The following is a 23,069-nucleotide window of genomic DNA, read 5'->3' as shown; positions in this document are numbered from 1 at the left end:
CCACACCAGGGCTGCACTAACCCAGTCTTCTTTACATTGTTGCTACTTTGGAAGGGATGAGGTGGTGTTGCAATAGGGTCTTTCTATCCTCCTGCCTCAGCTCCCTCCCTGAGGGCTGAGATTACAGGTATACCTCACCATGCCAGTTTGATCACTGCACTTTGTATATACCTACATGATAGCATGAAACGCACTGCCAGCTCCTCAAAGTCTAAATCTCCTGAGATAAAGAGCCCTTGTTCCTGGTCCAGGCAAGAGGTAGGTGATATTCATAAGACCAATAAGCAAGGGCTGGAGTCAAAACACTTGCTGTGCAACTGTAGAAATCTGAGCCTGAATCCCCTGACCCATATCAAAGCTGGACACATGACAGGAGTGTCATTAAGTCTAGAACCCCTAGAGAGACAAGAGAATCCTCAAAAGTCAGCAATGAACAAGAGACTCTGTCTCAAACAAGGTGAAAGTGAAGACTGACCCCTGAGGCTAGCCTCTAACCTCCCCAGGCATGCCATGACACGTGACCCCCCCATGGACACACAATACACACACACACACACATACACACACACACACACACACACACACACACACACACACACACACAAAATGATAGCATGGATGTCAAGCTGGCTGTTGATCTGGCCTTGGAAAACCAGTTTACAAACTGTTCCTGCCATTGAACTAAGCCTTACATTAGTCTGGTGTCGTGGCTAGCCATCTGTGAACCATAAGGCTCCCAAAACCCCTCTGCCAGCAGCAGGGGCGGAAACACAAGGAACCAGAGCACAGGTCTTGCTTTCCAGCTAACTAGCTCTGAGACCTTGGCAGTCACATTCCTTCTGGGATGCTCTCTTTGCTTACTAAATGGAAGCCGTGGCTAGGGGACTTTCCCCTGTAATTCAGTGACTTACCAGGGTAAGCATTTTCTTGACAAGGATCAGCTAGAATATATCTTGGGGTTTGTTGGGCCACAGCCTGTTCTGCAACGACTCAATTAAATACAACCAAAGGTGGTATGAAAATAGCTACACATATGAGACATGGTTGTGTTCTAATAAAACTTCATTTCTATATTAACAGGCCACAGGCTGGACTGGGCCAATGGAATCTGGTTGGCTATTCCTTCTCTAGATGGAATCCTCCATGTTGATCTGAAGTTCACATAGCTTGATGCAGGGGAACTACCATGATATTACATACCTTAAAGCCTCCAATTGGCCACTCAGGAGTGGGATGAGAATTATATGCCTACAACCAGAAACTGGGAAATTATATTGCTTACTCAGAGGCTTATGGAAATGAATGTATAGACTAACTGATAAAAGATAATTACCACACCCCTGCCCTAGCAAATTCCTGAGTAAATACATGCAGGTTTGTTTTGTTTTGAGACAGATTCTTATGCAGCCCAGATTGCCCTTCAGTGTGCAATGTAGCTAAGGATGCTCTTTAACTTCTGTCCTCCTCCCTGCACTTTCTAAGTGTTTGGATAGGCATATACTGCCATGGCGGACACCAAAGGCTTATGCATGGTAAGGAAGCATTCTAAAAATTGAGCTACAACGGCAGACCTATTGTGACATATTTAAAAGAAGACTGTTCCAGCCTGGTCTCTACAGCACAGAAGCAGGCAGTGCCAAGGCTAGCAGCATAGAGAGTGGGTCTTCACAAGGTCATATGTGGGGTGGCAGCCAATGGCCAAAGTTTTCTAGGTTTGGCAGGAAAAGCCATTCCTCTCATGACCTAAACAGAGCAGCAGGCGCCATCAGTACACCCTCCTCACTCATGCCAGTTCCCTGATCCGTAGGTGACCATTTGACCCCATACAGACACTGGTAAGCGAGCACGGGCACTGTGACAGTCATTGAGACCTGTAGCCAACATGTGGCTGTCTCTCAAAGCAAATCAATAGAGTTGTTCCTGGCCATCAAGTCCATCCCCCCGTCGCTCAGCACAGAGACAGCAGGGAAACAGCGTAGCCCAGGAAACTTCAGGTGATGTTTCCGTGCAAATTTAAGACCCTGCCATCATGGTGTCCATGCAAGTGGCTCTGTCACTTAGCTCTGGGGCAACATGAAAGCCACCTCTGGACTCCCAAGCAGGGAATGAGAGTGACAGGCATGTGTGGCTCCAGCCAACCCTCTGACGACCCAGCTCACACAGCACACACCACTTGGAGCTCTGTTCACTTTTTAAAAAAAGATTTATTTATTATTTATACAGTATTCTGCCCATATGTGTGTGCCTGCCCACCACAAGAAGACACCAGATCTCATTACAGGTAGTTGTGAGCCACCATGTGGTTGCTGGGAATCGAACTTGGGACCTTTGGGAGAACAGATAGTCCTCTTAACCTCTGAGCCATCTCTCCAGCCCTCTGCTCACTTTTGACTCATTTCCACATTGCTTTACTATAGGCAGAGAGCAGTATGCTGGAGAACAAGGTTTAGGTTTGCCTCTGTGTGCATGCAGGGGAGGACAGCTGGCACCAACTACAATCCAAACCCCAGAGTAAAGCAAAAAAAAAAAAAAAAAAAAAAAAAGAACAAGAGCCAAATACCCAGAGCAACAAGTAATGCCCAGTAGTTACCACAACAAAGCACAGTAACCCTGGAAGGACTTAAGAAAACTAAATCAGGGAGAAGGGTCACGGTTATCCAGAAAACCCTAGATCTTTGGCTCTATTGAGTTCCAACACAAAGGCCCAGTATTAAAAACCAGAAAACTTTTACACACACATACAGAGCAATGAATGCTGCCTATTAATAATAGGTTTGGGGTAAAATAAGAGTACTCCAGAAATTCAGGGCCTGCTTCCTTAAATTCTGCCAGGATACACAAGAGCAACTACCCCTCAGACCAAGGAAGGAAAACAAAACCTACTGTAGAGGAACAGGATGGCAAGCACCTCCCTTCCCATTAAGTCCGTGTTCACACAAGACCCAGCAGAGCTGCGGTTCCCGAGGAGAAAGGCAGCATTCACATGCATGTTGCTTGTCACCCAGGATGCCGAGTTCGGTTGCACAATTGAGCCAGGAATTCAATATTCTAGGCTCTCTGGTAAATTGTGAAAATTATGTAAACCAACAGCTACAGCAGAGACCATCTGAACTGCTTCCCTGCTGTCTGTTTGGTCTTCAGCCTGGTTCATCCTTGACTGTAATGTGCTCATAAATGCATAGAAAGACCATCATGTACTTTTGCTAGTGTGTGTGTGTGTGTGTGTGTGAGAGAGAGAGAGAGAGAGAGAGAGAGAGAGAGACAGAGAGACAGAGAGACAGAGAGACAGAGAGACAGAGAGACAGAGAGACAGAGACAGAGACAGAGAGATTTCCACATGGAAGTCTCAATGCTACCATTAGGTAGCAAGATAAAATCGTATTTGTTTCCCTAAGTTTTTTACCAAGCAAACTTGTGAGGGGGGTTGTGCTACTTCAGCCACTTGACTTCTTCAGTTTTCCCATAGCAGCACACTGCTTTGTATACCAGGGCTCAATGAATATATGATTAACAATGACTAATCTCCACGATTTTAATCCCAATTAAAATAAATCTGACCATTCAGGTGGATTTTTTTGGCATAAATACAACCCTTCCTGACAGGAAAATTTGTAGTGCTCTATAGTCCTGAATCCCTTGCACAGAAAACGGTTAAGTGCCTCTACACTAAAATTTTCCCAGGGCAAAAATAAACATGCATATATTCTAGATACCTCAAGCGCAGGAAGGGCAAGAACAACTTTCCTTCATTTGTATAAATTGATAGATCATCTTTTGAATTCATGCTAAACAGCTAAATGTAGCAGCAGACTGTCAAAAACTGTCAAGTGAAATAATTATTGATTGGTGCATTAAAATTAAAAATGAATGTAGGTTAATAAATGAAGATGGCTTTGAAGAAAAAAAGCATATAATCTAAACCAAGAAAAATCAGACAGGGGGTCTGCCAATCAGGCCTGTTGGGCTGAGAATAGAAAATTGAAAGGAAACCAATAATGATAATGAACTAAAAATTAATCCCACAAGGGTTTCTGTGACAGCCCATGACAGCTGAGGCTGGTTTTCCTAGTGGCTCACATCCCCCCACATACTTACTTGTCTTTTCAGGTTCTGATTATAAATGTCGACTAAGGGCCAGAAATGGGTCTGAAACAGTGGGTGCCAGCTCGGTGCACTGCATAGCAATGGAGAACTGGAGTTGGGGAGCTGGTTCAGTCAGTAAAGTGACTGTGACATAAGCATAAGGACTGAAGCCAGATCTTCAGAATCTATGCTTTAAAAAAAAAATAAATAAAAAAGAGCCAGGGTTGGTGGCACATGTGTAACAGCACCTGGGAAACAACAACAGGCTAGAGAGCTGCAGAACTGCAGGATGCTGTGGTGCACGCCTGCAATCCCGGCACTCAAGGAGGCAGACTTTGAGGCCAGCCCAGGCTACAAAAGCGAGTCCAGGACAGCTAAGGCTACACAGAGAAACCCGGTCTCGAAAAACCAAACCAAACCAAACCAAACCAAAAAGGCTAGAGAATTCCTGAAGGTCATTGGCTGCTCAGCCTAGCTGAATCTATGAGTTCAGTTTCAATCAGAGACCTACTCTCAAAAAATTAAAGAATATTGACCTGTGTGGCCTCTACACACCAGCCACATATGCTCAGGAGAATACTGGCAAATGTGTACACACCCACACTAACAAGTAAAGATGACACACACGTGAAGAAGATGGAGGAAGAGAAGTTGATGAAGAAGACTAAGATGAAGATGGAGATGGTGATGAAGAAGAAAAAGAGGAGGAGGAAGGAGGAGGAGGGAGGGAGGGTGGCAATGACAACAGAGTGATAGTCCATCTCACAGGAGGCCCAGAGCTGTCTGCTTGCCTCACTCTACCTGACCCCCACCAGATAAGGGTCCAGTCTCCTGGATTTAACATCAGCATCTCTAAGTTAACAATGATCAAGTGTACGTAGCCATTGACCTAGAGATCCACACGTATAAATGCAAGCCTGACATCTCTACTTTCCAGCGCTCACATGGACATCACCACTACTGCCCCAGCTATCCAGCAACTTCTTTTCCCTTGTCACCCGCCTAGCAGACATCCCATATTTTTCCATTCTTATGTTTTACCTGCTACTTCTAAATCCATCCAATCCCACACAAGACGACAGCCGGCCTGTCTCTCCAGCTTTCTTCCCATTCCATCCCAGCTGAGTTACTACAAGAGCCTCCCAAATGACCTCCTGGCTTGACGCTTTGTGTACCTTCAACCTCTTTCATATGACGCCACAGCCATCTTTTAAAAACACACAAGATGAGCTTCAAAACTCTCACCATTCCTCTAATAAGTCAAATGATGGCTTTGCCTAAAACTTTGCCTACATCCCAGAAGCGGAGAATGTGATCATATATTGAAGAGAGAGAGAGAGAGAGAGAGAGAGAGAGAGAGAGAGAGAGAGAGAGAGAGAGAGAGAGAGAGAAAAGTCTCTGCAAAGTTGATTAGTGATTGCAATGTAAACACATCCTGATTATCAGTGCGGGCCCTGTATTAGTTACTTATTTGTCACTATGACAAAGGCAATTCAAAGAAGGGTGTATTTTACTGCTCAAGGTTTGAGAGAACATGGTCCATCATTGTGGGGGAGAGGGGGAGGGGCTTAAGGCAGCTAGTGGAGAGAGAGAGAGAGAGAGAGAGAGAGAGAGAGAGAGAGAGAGAGAGAGAGAGAGAGGGACAGACAGACAGACAGACAGACAGACAGAAATTCAGCTCGGTGGGCAGATCTTTCCTTCTTCAGTTACACCTCTCCATAAGCACTCACAAATATGCCCAGGGGTGTCTCCATGGGGACTCAAGTGCAACATCAACCTGAGTAGTTCATAATAGGCCACACCACTGTAATTTTGAATTGAATAAAAAGGTGACTGATGGCTTGCTTCCTGGAATTAGGCCTGCATTAGAATCCCTTTGAGTAGTTTTTCTCAGGCATCCTTGTCTCCTGGCTCTAAGTGGTTCTTACAGGCTGTTTGAGAGACAGACAGTCCTTTGAGGATCTCATTGCAGTGACAACCTTCTCCCTAGAAAATCATCTAGACATAGTGAAATACAGTTGCCAGAGATCTTAGACCTTCAGGAGGACTTTCATTACTATGATCAAGCACACTGGTGCATGCCTGTTGTCCTAGCACTTGGGAGTAAAAGGCAGATGATCACAAGTTCAAGGCCAGCCTAGGGTAGATGGCGACAACCTGCCTCAAACAAACAAACATTACTCTGATCAGAAATGAAGAGTACCTAACCACTTCCTAAGAGTGCCAGGCAAAGGCACACGTTGCTGCTTCTCCAGAACACAGCACACGCTCTACCTCCCAGTCGGCACAGACCAGCTTACTCACCACCAACAGGGCAGACTGGGATGTGCCTACAATCCTAGAACTTAGGAGCAAGAGGCAGAAGGACTAGGGGATCAAGGGCAGCCTCAGCAACCTAGCAATTTTAAGGCATGTCTGGGCAACTCAGTCTCTCTCTCTCTCTCTCTCTCTCTCTCTCTCTCTCTCTCTCTCTCTCTCTCTCTCTCTCTCCTCTCCCTCTCCCTCTCCCTCTCCCTCTCCCTCTCCCTCTCCCTCTCCCTCTCTCTCTCTCTCTCTCTCTCTCTCTCTCTCTCTCTCACTCTGTGTGTGTGTGTGTGTGTGTGTGTGTGTGAAGTAGGTGTAAGAATTCTAGTTTTAATATTTTTTGTTTTTAATTTGAAATGTGCTTGTATGCACATAATTTGTGTTAAGTTACAAAGATAAAAAATTATTTAAGCAGATGGAAGAAGACATTGGAAGGGCTTGCTGATAACAGTCTGATACAAACAATAAAGTCGCCCCCCCTTTTGTTCATTAACACAGATCTGCAGGGGCCCAAAGAGCCACCTCTGTCGGCTAGTGATGCAACTGTAAGGAGCTGAGTTTGATCCCTACAACCCATGTAAAGGGTGTGGTGGTGCAGTGGCCTGTGTAATCCCAAGGAGCTGGAGGCAAAGAGGGCAACTCTCCAGAGCAAGGTGGTTAGCCAGACCGTCTGGAACAATGAGCTCTGAGTTTAGCCAAAGACCCTGGCTCCTTAGTTTACAAACTGGAGAGAACTCAAGGAAGACACCTCACATGAGCCAACCTCAGGCCTCCTTCACACACACACACACACACACACACACACACACACACACACACACACGTACATACATCTACTTTATTTGTTGGTATGCAATACTTCAAATACTCCAGGCTACATTCTTATCAACATTTATGCAAACATCTTAGAAATAAGGGAGAATTCTAGTAAGCACGGCAAAGCATTTCAACTTCAGACCCTGAGCTTTGGAATCCTGCGAGCTATGTTTTTAGTGGGAGCAGGCACTCTTTTTAGAGGCAGTGACGTTCAGCATTTTCATCTTGCCTCTTGCTTAACAAATCCAGGTACTCGATCTCCAGACATTTATACACTATTAAAAAAATGATCGTTATCATCTTTTTTTCCAAACAGCCTTCCTTGTAGAGTTGAAACAAGTTCAATTTCATATAGTCAGCCTGCATATAACTTAATCCTATAAATCAAAAGCAAGAAGCGAGCCACAATTATTTAATCCTAAAAAGAGAATGAAGAGACCAAATGCAAACACCATCCTTCATAGATAAAATAGAATTGTCTTATTTATGACCCCTGCAGCTGAACCTTTTCCTCGGAAGCTGAGCAAATCACACTGCGTAGGCTAAATTTCCTTGAGCTTTTCTGGACAAATTCCCTGCATTCACCAGAATAGTTCCAATGTTTAGTCACAAAAGAATCCCTCTGAAGTATTAAGATAATTACACAATTTTAACTTCTAAGTATATATATATATATATGTTTTTTTTAAATTAATAACAGTGTACTGCCTTCCTTAGAAGGAAACTTGAATTACGAAGAATCTCTCTGACTTTTCAAAACCCCTAAACCCAAAAGTCATTTTAAAAGAGCCCATGAGCCAAGTAGCTTCACTAAATATTTATCACAGGATAACGTTTCTACCATCTGAAAGCTGCTGGCGATGGTCCAAGCACCAGTTCCTGACAATTTTTTTTTAAACTCTCAGCACAGAGCATGCTGGTTCTAGTGCAGCTCGTGAAAGAGTCTCCGAGGACAGTTCAAAGGAACCTCAAGCGTGATGACTTCATGGTCAAAAGTCTTCTCATGGTAATAACATTGCAGGCTCTGACTCACAAGGCTCAGCCTGAGGTTTTGGCTCCAGCAGCTCTTCCAGCCAGGTGAGTGAAGGGCTCCACTGTCTTAAACGCAGTGGGGCAGTTTGTCTAAATATGGACAGACACCTTGAGAGGCTGAAATGGGGAGGTGACTACACTCAATTCCTCAGTATACATGGAAAGAAAAAAAAAAACCATGAAAGGTGTTAAGAGTTATTTAACTGACTCACTGGACTCCCTTCCACCCTTGCCCTGTGTGTGTGTGTGTGTGTGTGTGTGTGTGTGTGTGTGTGTGTGTGTGTGTGTATGTGTCTATTAGTGTGTGAGTGACAATGTGTTGGTGTGTGTGAGCATGTGAGTATGTGAGCATGTGTTAGTGTGTATATGTTCTGTACTCTGTACCTTTTTTTCTTCTTCTAAAGACAGCATCTCTAACTCACCCTGATGCTCTTATTCAACTAGACTGGTTAGCCTCAACTCCCCAAGAATCCTCCTGTTTCTGCTTCCTCAGAAGTGGAATTACAGGCCCAGCTTTTTTTTTTTTTAAACAAGAGATTCAGGCGTCAAACTCTTAACTTCCAAGACTGCACACCAGGAAGGAGCTACACTTTTCATGGCAGTGCCCTGTCATCAAGCCCATCCCCTAGAGACAAAACACTCAACCAGAGCAGGAAAACAGAGGGTCCTCTGAACACGCCCTTCCGGTTTACAACCCCCGACAGGACATGCAGCCAGATCCCGGCCATATGCAACCTCAGAGGCAGGTGTTCATGGTCCTCAGGAATTCCACAGACAGCAATCAGTCACAGAGCGCTGAGGACCCCACCAAGGCCCCTCCTAATTGTTAACCGCCATGTCCTCAGAGAAACAAAAAATCCAGAAGTCCACACTAACATGACACCTTATTTTTTTGTTCCATTTTGTTTTTCGAAACAGGGTTTCTCTGTGTAGCCTTGGCTGTCCTAGACTCACTTTGTAGACCAGGCTGGCCTCGAACTCACAGCAATCCACCTGCCTCTCCCTCCTAAATGCTGGGATTAAAGATGTGTGCCACCACACCCAGAAAGACAACTTATTTTATTGTCATACCTGCTGTCTCAGTTATGGTCCACTTGAGGACAGGTGGGTCAGATAGACCGCCAAGAACGAGTCTATGTGGTTTTACAGTGAGGTCACTGGGGGAAAAAAAAACGGCAATGAGAAAAACGTGTTCTCCCCACCACCACCACCACCACTCACCCCGTTCTCTATTGGGCCCAGGCTCCCCCACAGCCTTCCCAGGTCTGAGGCTGAGGTTTCTGTTGAGTCAGGCCTCTAGAGCTGCTATTTATTACTATCCTAACTACAGGGCATCTGCATCCCAGGAGTGTGATTGTTAATTTGTTACTGTGAGTTTCTTAAGGAGCCAAAAGAGCCCGAGAAAAGCTTGAACTACACACAGCAATCAAGGCTAGAAAAATGTCTCAGCGACGTGAGAAATGACTCACCACTGAAGCAAGTGATGGAGGCTCAGAAAACCGCTTTCCCACTCAAGTCGGGGCAAATATGTACAGATGAAACCAATCCCCCCAAAAAGCAGCCTAGTCCCGTTCACATCAGAAGCCAAATTTCGACCATCAGCTTGGTTGAAATATTTTCAGGAAAAAAAAAGTTTTCAATTTTTCCTCCCTTTCTTGAGTTGCTGCGCTCACTAATGACTTGCACTTGGGCGTGCACGCTCAGCTGGCCCCCAAAGCCCCATTCTCTCCTAGGACGGCATGTACGCCCAGCTAGGTACAAGAAGGCATTTTTACACAGCTTGCCTCTATCTATCCCAATTTGTCATGGAGCCAGTTTAACAGAAAAAGGGATAGAAGGGCATTTAAGCAAAACTTAAGCATTTCTAAGAGAAAATAAACAAACAAACAAACAAAAAAACCTCAGCGACTACAGATAGGTTTGGTTTCCTCCTAGGCAAGAACGCGAGAACACAAATACACGGTGGCAATGGCTGGCCAAAAGAAACAAGCTGGTAGTTCGCTGCGCGCCCGCCCTGTTCCATGTTCCCCTCTGCTCGAGTTAGGTTTCTGTCGCAGTGGTGATGAAACATTGACCAAAGCAACGGGGGAAGGGAAGGGTGGTTTGGCTTACACTCCCATGTCACCGTCCAGCCAGGGCAGGAGCTCAAGGAAGGAACACGGAGGCAGAACCCGTAGAGGAACGCCGCTCACTGGCTTGCTAAATCTCTTAGGCTGCCTAGATCCACCTGCCTCAGGATGGCACTGCCCACAGTGGGCCGGGCCAGCCTACACCAGTTAGCAATTGAGGAATTGCTCCACAAGCACACATGCAGGCCGATGATCTACTCTACAGAGGCAGTTTCTCAACCGGAGTTTCCCCTTCCCCGGTGGCTACTTCGTGCTGTTGCTAAAAACAATAACCAACACACTCTCCTTCAGGTACCCAAAGTTCCCTTTTGTTCACAGTAAGAAATTCCTTCTTAACCTTGAGCCTGAGGAAGGTGCATTGTGTACTCTAAATGTTAAAAAGTTAGGGGGTAAATCACAGTTAAATCCACGGATACTGAAAGCTCTTAATGGCGCTGAGTCAGAATCTATCTTGTACGTGTGTATGTGTTAACATGTGTGTGGGTGCACATGTAACATGTGTGCACATGGGTATGGAGGTCATAGGTGCTCTCCTTAATCATCCCCCACTTATTTTTTTTTTTATGTTTAAAGTGCTTAAAATTCTTTATACAAATATAGATACATATCAAGGTATACAGGTCAATGAATTTTCATGAGGCTGAATGTACAAATATAATAATCACATGAGCCAAAACACAGGATTAATCAGAATCCACCAAAGTCTTTCGTGTTTCTTTTTTTTTTAAATTAATTTATTCATATTACATCTTGATTGTTAGCCCTTCCCCTGTTTCCTCCCATTCCTCCCTCCCTCCCACTTCCCCCCTTCTCCCCTCCCCTATGTCTGTGATTGAGGGAGACTTCTTCCCCCTATGTATGCTCTAAGATTATCGAGTCTCTTCTTGGTAACTTGCTATCCTTCTTCTGAGTGCCACTATATCAAAACACTAGTCCCAGGGGTATGTCCCATGAAAAACCTTACTTACCAAGAAAGTGGGTCAGAGGAGAGGACATCCTATTGAGTCTTTAGGCGAGAGTAGCATGGAAGAATGGGGAAATAATAGGACCCACAGGGTCCTGGAAACCTACAAGAAGAACTTTATGACAGGCAGATCTGGGTCCTGGGGTCCTCCTCAAACTAAGGCACCAGCCAAGGAGAAATAGGCAGTAAACTTCGAACCCCTACCAAGACCTAGCCGACGAACACGATATTCTCCACTGTTGAGTGGAGAGTGAGATCTGATTCTCACGTGAACTCTGGTGCCCCTTTTCTGATCCCCCACTTATTTTCTGAGCCAAGGTCTCTTCCTGAGGCCAGCACTCACTGATTAAGCTAAGTTGGTTAGTCAAAGGCCTCCAGAGACCTTCCAGTCCCTGCTTCTCCAGTGCTAATATTGCAAACACATGCCTCCATGCCTGTTAGGTGGGTGCCGGAAATTCAAAGCTGGGTCCTTAGGTTTACATGGCAGGCACTGTACCCACTGAGTTATCTCCCCCCCCCCCCCCCCCGTCCCTCACTCATCGTTTTAAAATGAAGGTTCTTCCGGGCAGTTATGAGTGGACAGGATAACTTCTTCACAGAGTCCCACTTTGGATGGGTTTTTCTAGGAGTTCAAGCCATATGGAGTGCAGTTAGACCCTCCCTCCTAGGTCCACATTGATAAATATTATGATTATCTTGCCTTTCCAGAAAAATAAGGACAGAATTAAAAAACATAGTGACCTATTATTAAAACTCCTCCTCAGTTACAAAGTCCCTCCTCTGAGGTTCTGTTATGTTCAAAGATGTTATAAACAAGTAAGTGCTAAGTCCGCCATCCCAGCGCTCAGAAAGTGGAGTAAGTTATTCTTGGTAAGTTCAACATCCTTCATAATTGTTTAAACCTTCCATTTAACGTGATAAAAGAGCAATCAGCTTGCAGTTCAATTATAGTTATATATAATTATATTTTAAGGGTAACAAATGAAATACACAAATCACTCCAAGTCTCCTTAACATAAAAATGATGAAAATGACTGATCAGTAAATGGGGTTCAAAAAGACACCTAATACTGAGAAGAAACAACTCCAAATTGTGAAGTTTTAAGAACCATAGTTTTTCCTTTTTTTAAAGTGTGAGGAAGGGAGGGGAAGAAAAGGAGAGGGGAGAGCATGGAGGAGGGGGGCGGGCGGAGACTATGCAGATGCTCACACAGGCAGAAGAGAGCATGGATCTTTCTAGAGCTGGGCTTACAGGCAGGTGTGAGCAGCTTGATGTGGCTGCCCAGAACTGAACCAGAGCCCTCTGCAAAAGCAGCAAGCTCTCTTAACCCCTGAGCCACCTCTCCAGTTCCCCAGTAAGGAAAAAAAAAAAGTATTAAACACGTATCGAAGGCATTCAGCCTGACCAGTGAATTACTGAATAAACTGAAGGAGCCTGTACGATTATTTTACATGCTCCTATATTAGAATATAAAATATGGTACATGAAGAGACTTCAGCGTGCTTTTAAAAGCACATTTTCTCGTATTCAACATTCATTTTTCTGTGCTAGTATATGTATTGCATCTTAGCATAGATTTTTCAGACAATGACTACTATAGATATTGATGAGGACAAGCATTCAGGGCATGAAAGGGTTAAGCAAGCTTTCTGCCCAATGAAAGTGGAAAGTGTATTGCTACGATTGTTCCATCCATTCACCACACAAGAATAGTTGAAACCACACCTGGACCACTTGAGACCACCCTCCACCTACCCATCCATCCCATTCATTCATTCATTCATTCATTCAAAAAACTCATTTTACATATCATCTACTACTGTATAAGGAAGTTGCAAAGAACCAGTGTGGCTATCACTTGGCCTTGACCCTCACTTTTACTAAGAAGGCTTTTGGTACTTGCTTTTTTGGACATACCACCCTGGTAACTAAGAGAAAGCAGAGACCTTGAGTCACGAGGTGTGTCTGCCTGGGACACAAGCTATGTGACTGACCAGATGAAACATAATAGTAATAAACAGTTGTTCTAATGATAGTGCTGGGTATAATAAATAATAATAACAATAATAATAATAATAATAATAATAATAATAATAAAATCAGTTGCTATGGCAATGGTGCTGGGTGTTATGGTGCATGTCTAATTCCAGCACTCAGCCTTAGCTACACAGGAAATTCAAAGCCACCCCAGGCAACATGAGATCCTGTCTCTAAAAACAATAACAATGTTGATAACAATAAGAAATATTTTAAATTTTTACTGTAAAATTTTTATTTTATATGTAAATTTAAATTGACATATAATAAATGTACCTATTAGTGGGGTATATATATATAATTGATAAAGAGTCTCAAACCTCCGAGCTTACTTCCAAAGCTGGTGAGAACCAACACTCATGGAAATTTCTTGGACCTGTCGATCCCAACATCTCACAGTCCAGAGAAACCCTGAGATAGAGCCGCTACAGAAAGATGACTCCCTCTCAACACCTGAGTTCGGATTCTTAACACCCATACTTTATACAAGGTACCTGGTCACAAGTGTTTCTTTCTTCTTCTTCTTTTTTTTTTTTAATGTGCAGTGCTATGAGGATGTCAGAGCCGAGGATCTAGACTTACAGACAGTTGTGAGCTGCCATGTGGGTGCTGGGAATTGAACTGGGGTCTTCTGGAAGAACAGCCAGTGCTCTTAACTACCAAGCCATCTCTCCAGCCCCCACAAGAGTTTCTTATCAGCTGCAGCAGGGTTAAAAATGGTTCCCTTTATCCTGGCATGGCAGTGCACGCCTTTAATCCCAGTACTCAGGGAGGCAGAGGCAGACAGATCTCTATGAGTTCGAGGCCAGCCTGGTCTACAAAAGCAAGTCCAGGACAGCCAGGGATACACAACAAAACTCTTGTCTTGAAAACAAACAAACAAAACAAACCAATTATGCCCTGTCTGCTCCCTCCTTGTTACCCTCATTCTTCAAATGTATACATTCAGATGTCTGGCCGAGTAGTCAAAGGGACCTTCCTGTGGAGTTAACAGTGAATGAGTAATGCATGGTTGGACTGAGGAAGAAAAAAGACCGTGGGTCAAGGATATTGCATTTAGTACATAAACTTTCTCTGAAGTGTTTGTGCATCTCAAGTCAGCTTTGTGATTTCATGCAGCTGGAACCTCAGAGCCAAATGCTTAATACCGTGTGAAGCCAGCATTCTTTTGCTCAAATCGGAGGCATTGCAGCTTAGCACCTAGGTCCTTTCCTCAACTGTGAAACCTCAATGAGGCAATAACTGAAATGCCTCCAGCAGGGAGTGGTGGTTTAGCCATGTTTTGCAATCCAAGTACCACTTCTGGAGGTTCCCAGCCTGAAGGGACCTGGCAGCACTTGGTCTGCATAGATCTCAAAACACACTCCTATGAGGTAGCACTTTATGTACTGCTAAATTAAAGCCGCCCCCTTCAACTATCTGTAGCACTAGGCATATTTCATCTTCTCCTATATTCTGGCCTTTGTGGCTAACCAATAGGGAAGCAGGTTATGGGGGTGGGCGATACAACACACACACACACACACACACACACACACACACACACACACACACACATCACATAAGACATGTGCCAGCACATAGTAGCTTCTTCATGAATGTGGGTTACTTTTTTTCCCCCTTCTCCTCAAATGAATTGAAAAGAAAGAAACAAACAAAACAAAAGAAAACAAAACACTAGGTGACCTGGAAGGTAGCAAAATATTAAATGTCTAAATAATAAATGAAATCTGGTACTGTTTAATTGCAATTTTAAAAGATTTCTTTTGTTTTAGAGATTTATTTGTATAAGTAAAATACAAGACCCAGCGTCCAAGGAGGCCAGAGATGGGCATTGGAGGAGCTGGAGTTACAGGCAATTTTGAGCTGCCTAATGTGGGGGGCTGGGACCCAAACCCTAGTCTTCTGCAAGGACAGCAAGTGTTGAGCCATCTCTAGCTCCCTGATTGCAGCTTACCTGGTAATAACATAAGTAAAAATTCCTTTGTAGGCATACGTGATCACACAACTTTATGAAGTTAAAGGTGAGCCAATAAATTTAGTATATATGAAATGTAAAACAATATAAGTAAAAATATTTGTATTCTATAAAACATAGTAAGGACTGGGGATATGGTTCAGTCAGGCAAGCACTTGTCTGGCACATGTGAGGCCCTGGGCTCAACAACCTGTACCCTTCCCCTCAGAAAAAACACAGACAAATTATTATGAGGAAAACTCCCTGCTCGCCTTTAGCCCTGTGCATGGCAGGACTTAGCCACACAGTGCCAGTGCCCTATGTGAGGGCTGCACTCATGCCTACAGCTTTGTTCTAGCACCGAAGTTTTCCTTCAAGCACCGCTTTCGCTGTGAGCTTCAGTTATTCTCCTCCGACAGGCAGTGCACGGCCACACATAAGTTCCCAGGGTTAAGAGAATCTTCAGAAAGCTCAGAGAAGCGAAAGATGATTCATTCAGGGTCAACTCCCAACTCAGGGGAAAAGCCATAAATACTGCCTTCCCTCTTCTTGGGGTTTCTAGTGTTGGACCAAGCTCAAAGGAGATGTTCTGAGCTTCCCTAGTTGGTTTCAATGTCCCCTTGAGTATTTCAAAGCAGCTTGGTTGACAAGAAATATATATATATATTTATATTTATATTTATATTTATATCTTTTCAACAAGTTTCATTAACATGCACAATTTCACAACATGTGCCAATGAGTTGTAACATATGCACCTAAAATTCCCTTGAAGGCAACTGGACAATTGATTCAAAATTGCCCTTTTATGCAAGGGGGCTCAGTAGCCCAAGTTGAACCTGATTTCCCCCTGTTAAATGCAACAGAATCACAAGGCATGATAAAAAAAAAAGAAGAAGAAGAAGAAGAAGAAGAAGAAAAGAAATGCTCTCTGTCCATTTCAGAGCTGTCTCTCCTGCCCCAGACCCCATTCTGGAAGAGGACCCACAGGGACAGTACAAGAGAAGGCAGAGAGATGAGTGGACACACGCTGGAAGTGGAAATAGGAGGACCAACACCATAACCCCCTGAACTGCCTTTTAAAATAAGGGCATTGGGGGCTGGAGAGACAGCTCAGCAGTTACCAGCACTGGCCACTCTTCTAGAGGACCCGGGTTTGATTCTCAGCACTCATGGTAGCTAACAGCCATCTGTAACTCGAGTCCCAGGGAATCTGGTGCCCTCTTCTGGCCCCACTCAGGCACTGCATGTATGTGATGCCCAAACACACATGCATCCACAAACATAAAATAAATACTTAAAACAAACAAGCAAACAAAAATAACCCAAAGGCACTGGAGTCCCCTCCGCACACACGTACACACACAAGCATGTGTAGACAAGGCAGGTAACAAGCACTATTTAAAAAGAAATACATATATAAATAAGGAGGTCATTCATCCTGGTTTGAGGACTTTAAAAAAAAAAAAAAAAAAAACAACTAGAACAGCCAGCAGCTCAAAGGCTCTGACAGCCTCCAGCCCTGGAAACCTAATCCTGGGGAGTTGTTTATGCTTCGCTCTCTGCCTTCTGTCTCCACCCTCAAAAGCTACTTGATCAAACAAACGGTCATTTCTCTTCCTGGCATCTCTGTATTCTGACAAACTTCATTTACCATTCGACTGCGGCTCAATCATGGTGGCTGTTTTCGCTCTCTCTTCTGCTCATAGCTACCCCCACCCCACCCACCCTGGCATTCTCTGTGGTCAGAGAATGTTTCAGTATTAGTGTTCAATACAGCAAATGTCAAGTAAACACTTGACACATTTCCTGAGCTATTCAAAGCATCCCCAGCAATTATTTGCTCTAAAGCACTAAACTGTACATTTTCTTCACTGGTGCCAATCCCTATAGTAATAGCTGTCAGGAAGCCGACTTTGGAGTACTTACAGGCAGCTTGGAAATCAACAGCTCATACTGCCTCTGCCAAGAGTTTCCTACTTTCCATATTTTTATGGCATGTTTTTGAGACAATGGACAGGCGGCAACAAAGTGTCATCTGTAGTTGGGTTTTTTTTTTTCATATTTAAAGCTTAATAGGCACATTGTCTCAACACACTTTTTTTTTCTTTCTCTAGGCAAGAAGATAGGAAAAAGACACACTGAAATCTCATTTTACCACAACTTATTGTTACAGACCCCAAACCATGGCCCTAAACACAAGCATGTGAGAAAGCTCAAAATCACACAGTTGGGGTAACGCATAGTGGTCCATGCCTTTAATCCTGGCACTAAGGAGGCAGAGGCAGGCAGAGATCTCTGAGTTCAAAGCCAACCTGGTCTATATAACAATCCCAGGCAGACTAGCTATGACTACATTGGGAAACCCTGCCTTTTAAAAAATAATATAGTTGGTTCATAAAAGTGTCCTCCACCAGCAGCTGATAAAAGGCACACACTGTATTTACGCATAGAAACACAGACCGAAACCAGAAAGTCAAGAGCCAATCCAAGCATGCACTTGTAAATGCGTACATAAAATGTCTTGTACACATACATATTTATATGCAGACCTTATAAGCACTTGAATGTTCTGCTAGAATATCCTTCTTCATCCGTTTACATCCATGACATCTTCTGGGACCAGTGAGATGGCTCGGCAAGTGAAGGCTCTTCTCACAAGCCTGAGTGCTTAAGTTTGCTTCCTAGAGCTCATATGGCATAAGGACAAAACTGAGTCCTGAAAGTGTCCCACGACTTCCAAACTTGCATTGTAGCATCCCAAGTATGTCTGTTCTCTCTCTCCATCCCCTGCCTCTCTGTCTCTTACACACAACACACACAGACACACAGACACACACACACAATCTTAAAAACAAAAAAAGCTATTAAATAATTTTACAATTATATGTAAGTAATATAAGAGCAACATAGTTCTAAATTCTAAACACTGAGCCATTAAGACACAGTTACTTTTTAAAAAACAAAACAAACAAAAAACCCTCTTATCAAAAATAGCTTAGAGAATTATTCAAGTATGTTCTCCAGCAAATGGAAAAATTCTGTTATTCTTGCCATGGTCAGAATCTATTTCAGTTTACACACACACACACACACACACACACACACACACACACACTGCTACTTGCTGAAAGACTGAATTGAAACATTAAGAGCCAACAAGGCCATGTTATCTTAACGTGCTCCATTCAAGGGTTTTAGACTGTGCTACACAGCGCTCTTACACTGCTTATGAAAAATACATCGCTATTTTAAGTCACACTATTAAAAAGCACATCTATAGAGCTAATGTTGGTGAATTATAACCTGACAAGCCTGTGAGAGTGCTGTCAGCACAGTCAACTTAAATAACACATCTCACTTGGCCTCTTAGCTACAGCCCCCTCAGCTGCACACCTTACATGGAAGAATACACAGCCCTGCAGACAAGCGTATGAATCTGTCGCCTGGCCCCACATGGTGGTCACTGCAATCAGCCTGAATATGGCACTGGGACATTCTCCTTGGCTTTCTAAAGCAGAGCTAACACTGTTCTTGTGACAGGAGAGAGGGAAGATGAGGAGGTTTGGCAGGACTCAGAGAAGACGGAGAAAATGACCTAGCAAGGGTGTGTGTGTGTGTGTCTGTGTGTGTGTGTGTAAAATATTACTTTGTTATATGTATTCCAAAATTGCAGTTTTCTATAATGGCTTCTTTCCCCACCTTACCCGAGCCCTAGTGCTGGACATTCAGCCCAGAGCCCTGTGCATGTTAAACCAACAGTCTACTAGTAAGCTGTAGCCCCCGCCCTTTACAGTCCTTTAGGAGAAAAGCCATCAAGATCAGGGTGTGCCTCACCAGAGCATCAAGTTTGTGGTAATTTAAAAATCTGGGTCGAGAGTCAAAAGGAGTGCTTACTGAGCGACTTGTACGTAGGCCTTTCTGTGTGCGCGATGTTTAGTAAAAAGAATTTTGCAACTGCTCCTGGGTCTGTGATGTGAAGTGATGAGGTATTGTTCACCAGCAGCCTGGGGGCTGAAGTCGAGATGGTGTGAGCTGAACCTTTGTCTTGTTACTTACCAGGCCCGTGACCTTGGGCAATCCACTAACCCAGTGACCTTATCTGTGAAGTGATAATGACAAGTGTGTAGGTTTACCATGAGGATTAAGTGATTAGTGGGGTGACTAACTCCTCCTAAATCCCCTGGCACGCTGGCTAGCCAGAATTATTAAGGGGGAAAAAAAAGGTTCTTTGAATTGGGGCCTGCTTTGACCATATGCACGTCTATACTCCCCCACCCCGTGTTTTCAAGCACACATCTATAAAGCAAATATTTATTAATAATATTTTTATTTTCTTGAGTGAAAATACCAGCAACCAAATTCTGCTGTTTCAAGTGTAATTCTATATTAGAATTCTATATAAGCATAAGCCATGTGACCAGAAGAGACAAAGCTAACAGATCCATAATGTGTGTGAAGAAATGAATGTGTTGAAGCAAGCAAGCCAGTATCCAGACGCATGGTCAGGGGTTTTCCTTAACATTCATACCGGTGGTCCTGTCTAAGAGAACAGAATTCTGTTATGGGACACAGTATAAGCCTAGCTTAGATTATGATGAGAATTAGTAAACCAGACATGGTGGGGCATAGCTGTAATCCCAACACATGGGAAGTTGAGGCAGGACTGTTAACGTGAGTGTAAGGCCAGCCAGGAATACCCAGGGAGCCTGTGTCTCAAAATCAAAACAGAACAACTATTTTTATATCTACTCAGATTTTACAAAAATATATTGAGGTCTAATATCATCCATATTAACAAAGAATAATAATTATCTCTTTGTGGTGGTTGGAACAATTGCCCCCTATAGACTCATGTATTTGAATGATTGGTTCCCTGTCAGTGAAACTGTTTGGGAAGGTTATGGAACTTTTAGGAGGCAGAGCCTTGCTGGAGGAAGTATGTTGCTGAGGGAAGGCTCTGGGGGGGTTCATAGGCTCACCTCACTTCCTGCTTGCTCTTTCTGCTTCTTGTGTGTAGATGGAAATGCATTCAGCTAGCATCCTGCACCATGCCATGCCCTCCCCAGACTCTATCCCTTCAGAACTGTAAGCTAAATTAAACTTTTCTTCCCTGAGTTGCTTTGGACATAGATTTTTGTTTGTTTGTGTTTTGTTTTGTTTTGATCACAACTACAGAAAAGTGCCTAATACACAGTGCCTAAAACACAGAAAAGAAAATTAAAGATTAATTTGTTTGAAACAACAAGCCATACTGACTCAAAGCTAGTGTTCTCTCCCAACATAGCACTCAGTCAGCAGAGTTTATACAATAAAATTGAACATCAACAAAGTTGATTTAAAAAAGAAAAGATACTTAAAAGCTACCTAAGTAATCACAGTAGCATGGGTACTTCAAACTCAAGAACTCACCGCTCTGTGAGCAATGAAACAGATCCAGGTTATTCCTTGGTGATTAATTACAATTACTGCAGGCAGGTTCAAGCCATGGCTCTTAATTCTAATGCTTATTCTATTAACTCATAATACTAACTTATAATACCAATAATATGAGAAAATAGGTATCTAATTTTTTCAGATGCAGAGGTACAAGCATAAGGCTTTTTTTTTTCTTTACTAATCCCTAATCCCCAGGTTTGAGACATAGCCAAGTGGCAGACTGCTTGCCTAGCATCACTGAGACCCAGCACCATCAAATAAATAAACACATAAATCTTACTCTCTCTTCATTTTGCTTGTTGAACATTAATTATTAGCTTAATGCAACAACTGTTCTGGGGAAAAGAAATCAACCTTAAAACAAGACTTCTCTAAGGATATAAAGAATTAATTCCAACAACAACAACAACAAAATTTCCGGAAGGCAATAATCTTTATACCATATATTAATTTAAAGCTTATGACCAACTAGATAGTTAAAGTAATGCTGTAGCTATGGAACTGGTCAAAGCTGGGTGTATTTCGTGTAGTGCTGACTACAAGAAAACCCAAAGGAAAGTCCAAGCTGAAGGATTAAGTTCTCTGAACCAGCTACTTACATGTCTACACTGAGGTCACATTGGGTTTAAGTCTGACATATATCCTATCCCCAGGGACCAGACATGTCAATCACTACAGCTCCAAAAAGCCAAGGAGCAGAGGTGACTTGTGAGTAGGAACTCCAAAGACATAAAGATTTCAAAGTCCCCAAAACTTTCAGTTAAAGAGAGAAACATTGGCAAAACCACTGCTCCTCCCTAGAACGGGCTGGAGAGATGGCTCATCTAGTGAAATGCTGGCCTTGCAAGCACGAGGACTGGAGTTTGGTCCCCAGAATCCCCCATTTAAAAAAAAAAGCTAGGCATGGCGATGCATGCTTGTAACCTCAACTGGAAACAAGTGGATCGCAGAGCTCATGGGCCAGCCAGTCTACTCCTCTTGGCTAGTTCTGGGCCAGGGTGAGACCATGTCTCAAAAACCAGAAAGAGAATCAAATGGAAAACGCTGGATGTGTCTGGTTCATGCCTATAACCCTAGCCCCTGGGAGGCAGAAGCAGGAGGCTTGCCAGCAGTTTGAGGCTAGCCTGAATGGCATGCTGAGAGTCTAACTCAAAATACTTGCATTTGTTTTCCTTCACACATGCACGCCCGCACACATGCATGCATGCATGCACACATGCACACATGCACACATGCACACACGCACGCATACACACACACATGTGTGCACTCGGTTAGCTGACAGTCAAATGAAAGGAATTACATGCAGACACTCCCAAACCACAGAGAGCCAATCTGATGTTACTTAAATATCATGAACTATTTCACTCACCATGCACAGATGTAACTACGGCCCCTTTTGCCAACTGCCTAGTTCAGAAACTTCCCTCTATTTTTAATTATTTGGTTCAGAGGCCCCGTTTGTGATTAACTTCTGTGTTGGATGGCTAAGCAGGTCAAGTTCCTGACCCACAGCGAAGAACACACAGAGAAGCTTAATCATTCTTTAAATAGCGAGTGTAATATCGTAAACCACGTGTAGGGACAAGTGATTTCCTCAAAGGCCTGCTCACGGCGGTTGCAGTCTGAAGCTGTGAAGTGTATCAGGAGAGCAGAGAACTCTAAGAGACCTTGAGGAGGCAACAGCAAAATGAACTTCTTAATGACAAGTAGATTTTCCTCCATGGAAACAGCGGGATGAGAAACAGGAAGAAATGAATGGTGTTGTAAGGATGGATCTCAGCTTGCGTGGTTTTGGCTTGGACGAGGAGCAGAGCACTGAACAGAATGCCAACAGTTGAAGCCTACGAAATTGACTCAGATGCGACCAAGAGGGTGACCAGGAAATGCAAAACCTTGTACTCCGAGCAAGATGAAATCCTGGAGCGGAAGTGTAGAGAAGCAATGACCTAGCGCTAAGAGAGAAACAGGTGACCAAGGCAGAAAGAATGGTCAAACTGAAACGCTTATATCACCATGGGAATTAATTTTTTAAATCTTTTTATATTTATTATGCGGATTGGAATGGGATGGAGTCATGTGTGACCATATATGTGTGAAAGTCAGAGGACAACTTTGTTCTCTCTTTCTACTTTTACATGGATCTCAGAAACCTACGTCAGGATGCCGGGCCTCAGTAGAAGCACCTTTAGGCACGGAGCCATCTCACCAGCTCTAGATATGATTTTTTGTTGTTGTGGTATGTCATGTTATGACATAGAGTATGGCCTATAGCCCAGGATGCCTTGGGATTTGCCATGTAGGTGA

At 43.6% G+C, this 23,069-nt stretch overlaps 1 protein-coding gene across 21 annotated transcripts in view; it reads right to left on the bottom strand.

Moving 5' to 3' along the window:
* ATXN1 (ataxin 1) overlaps window positions 1-23,069 on the bottom strand; it is a 422,279-nt gene that overhangs the window by 371,465 nt on the left and 27,745 nt on the right. For 14 of the 21 annotated variants that reach the window (XM_084796969.1, XM_084796962.1, XM_084796956.1 and 11 more), the window contains one exon: window positions 9,307-9,392. The exons of 3 other annotated variants lie outside the window; for them this stretch is intronic. The gene's annotated coding sequence lies outside the window, so the exon portion shown is untranslated. Of the gene's footprint in view, window positions 1-9,306; window positions 9,393-9,704; window positions 10,304-10,347; window positions 10,555-14,288; window positions 14,346-23,069 lie in introns of those variants that run through there. 4 more of the 21 variants (XM_084796964.1, XM_084796957.1, XM_084796960.1 and 1 more) reach the window with 3 other exon arrangements.

The sequence above is a fragment of the Acomys minous genome (genome assembly GCF_964271855.1).
Source record: "Acomys minous genome assembly, chromosome: 9".
NCBI classification, from domain to species: Eukaryota; Metazoa; Chordata; class Mammalia; order Rodentia; family Muridae; genus Acomys; species Acomys minous.
Note: the sequence above shows the minus strand (reverse complement) of the source record. Positions and strands in the feature narration are given on the sequence as shown.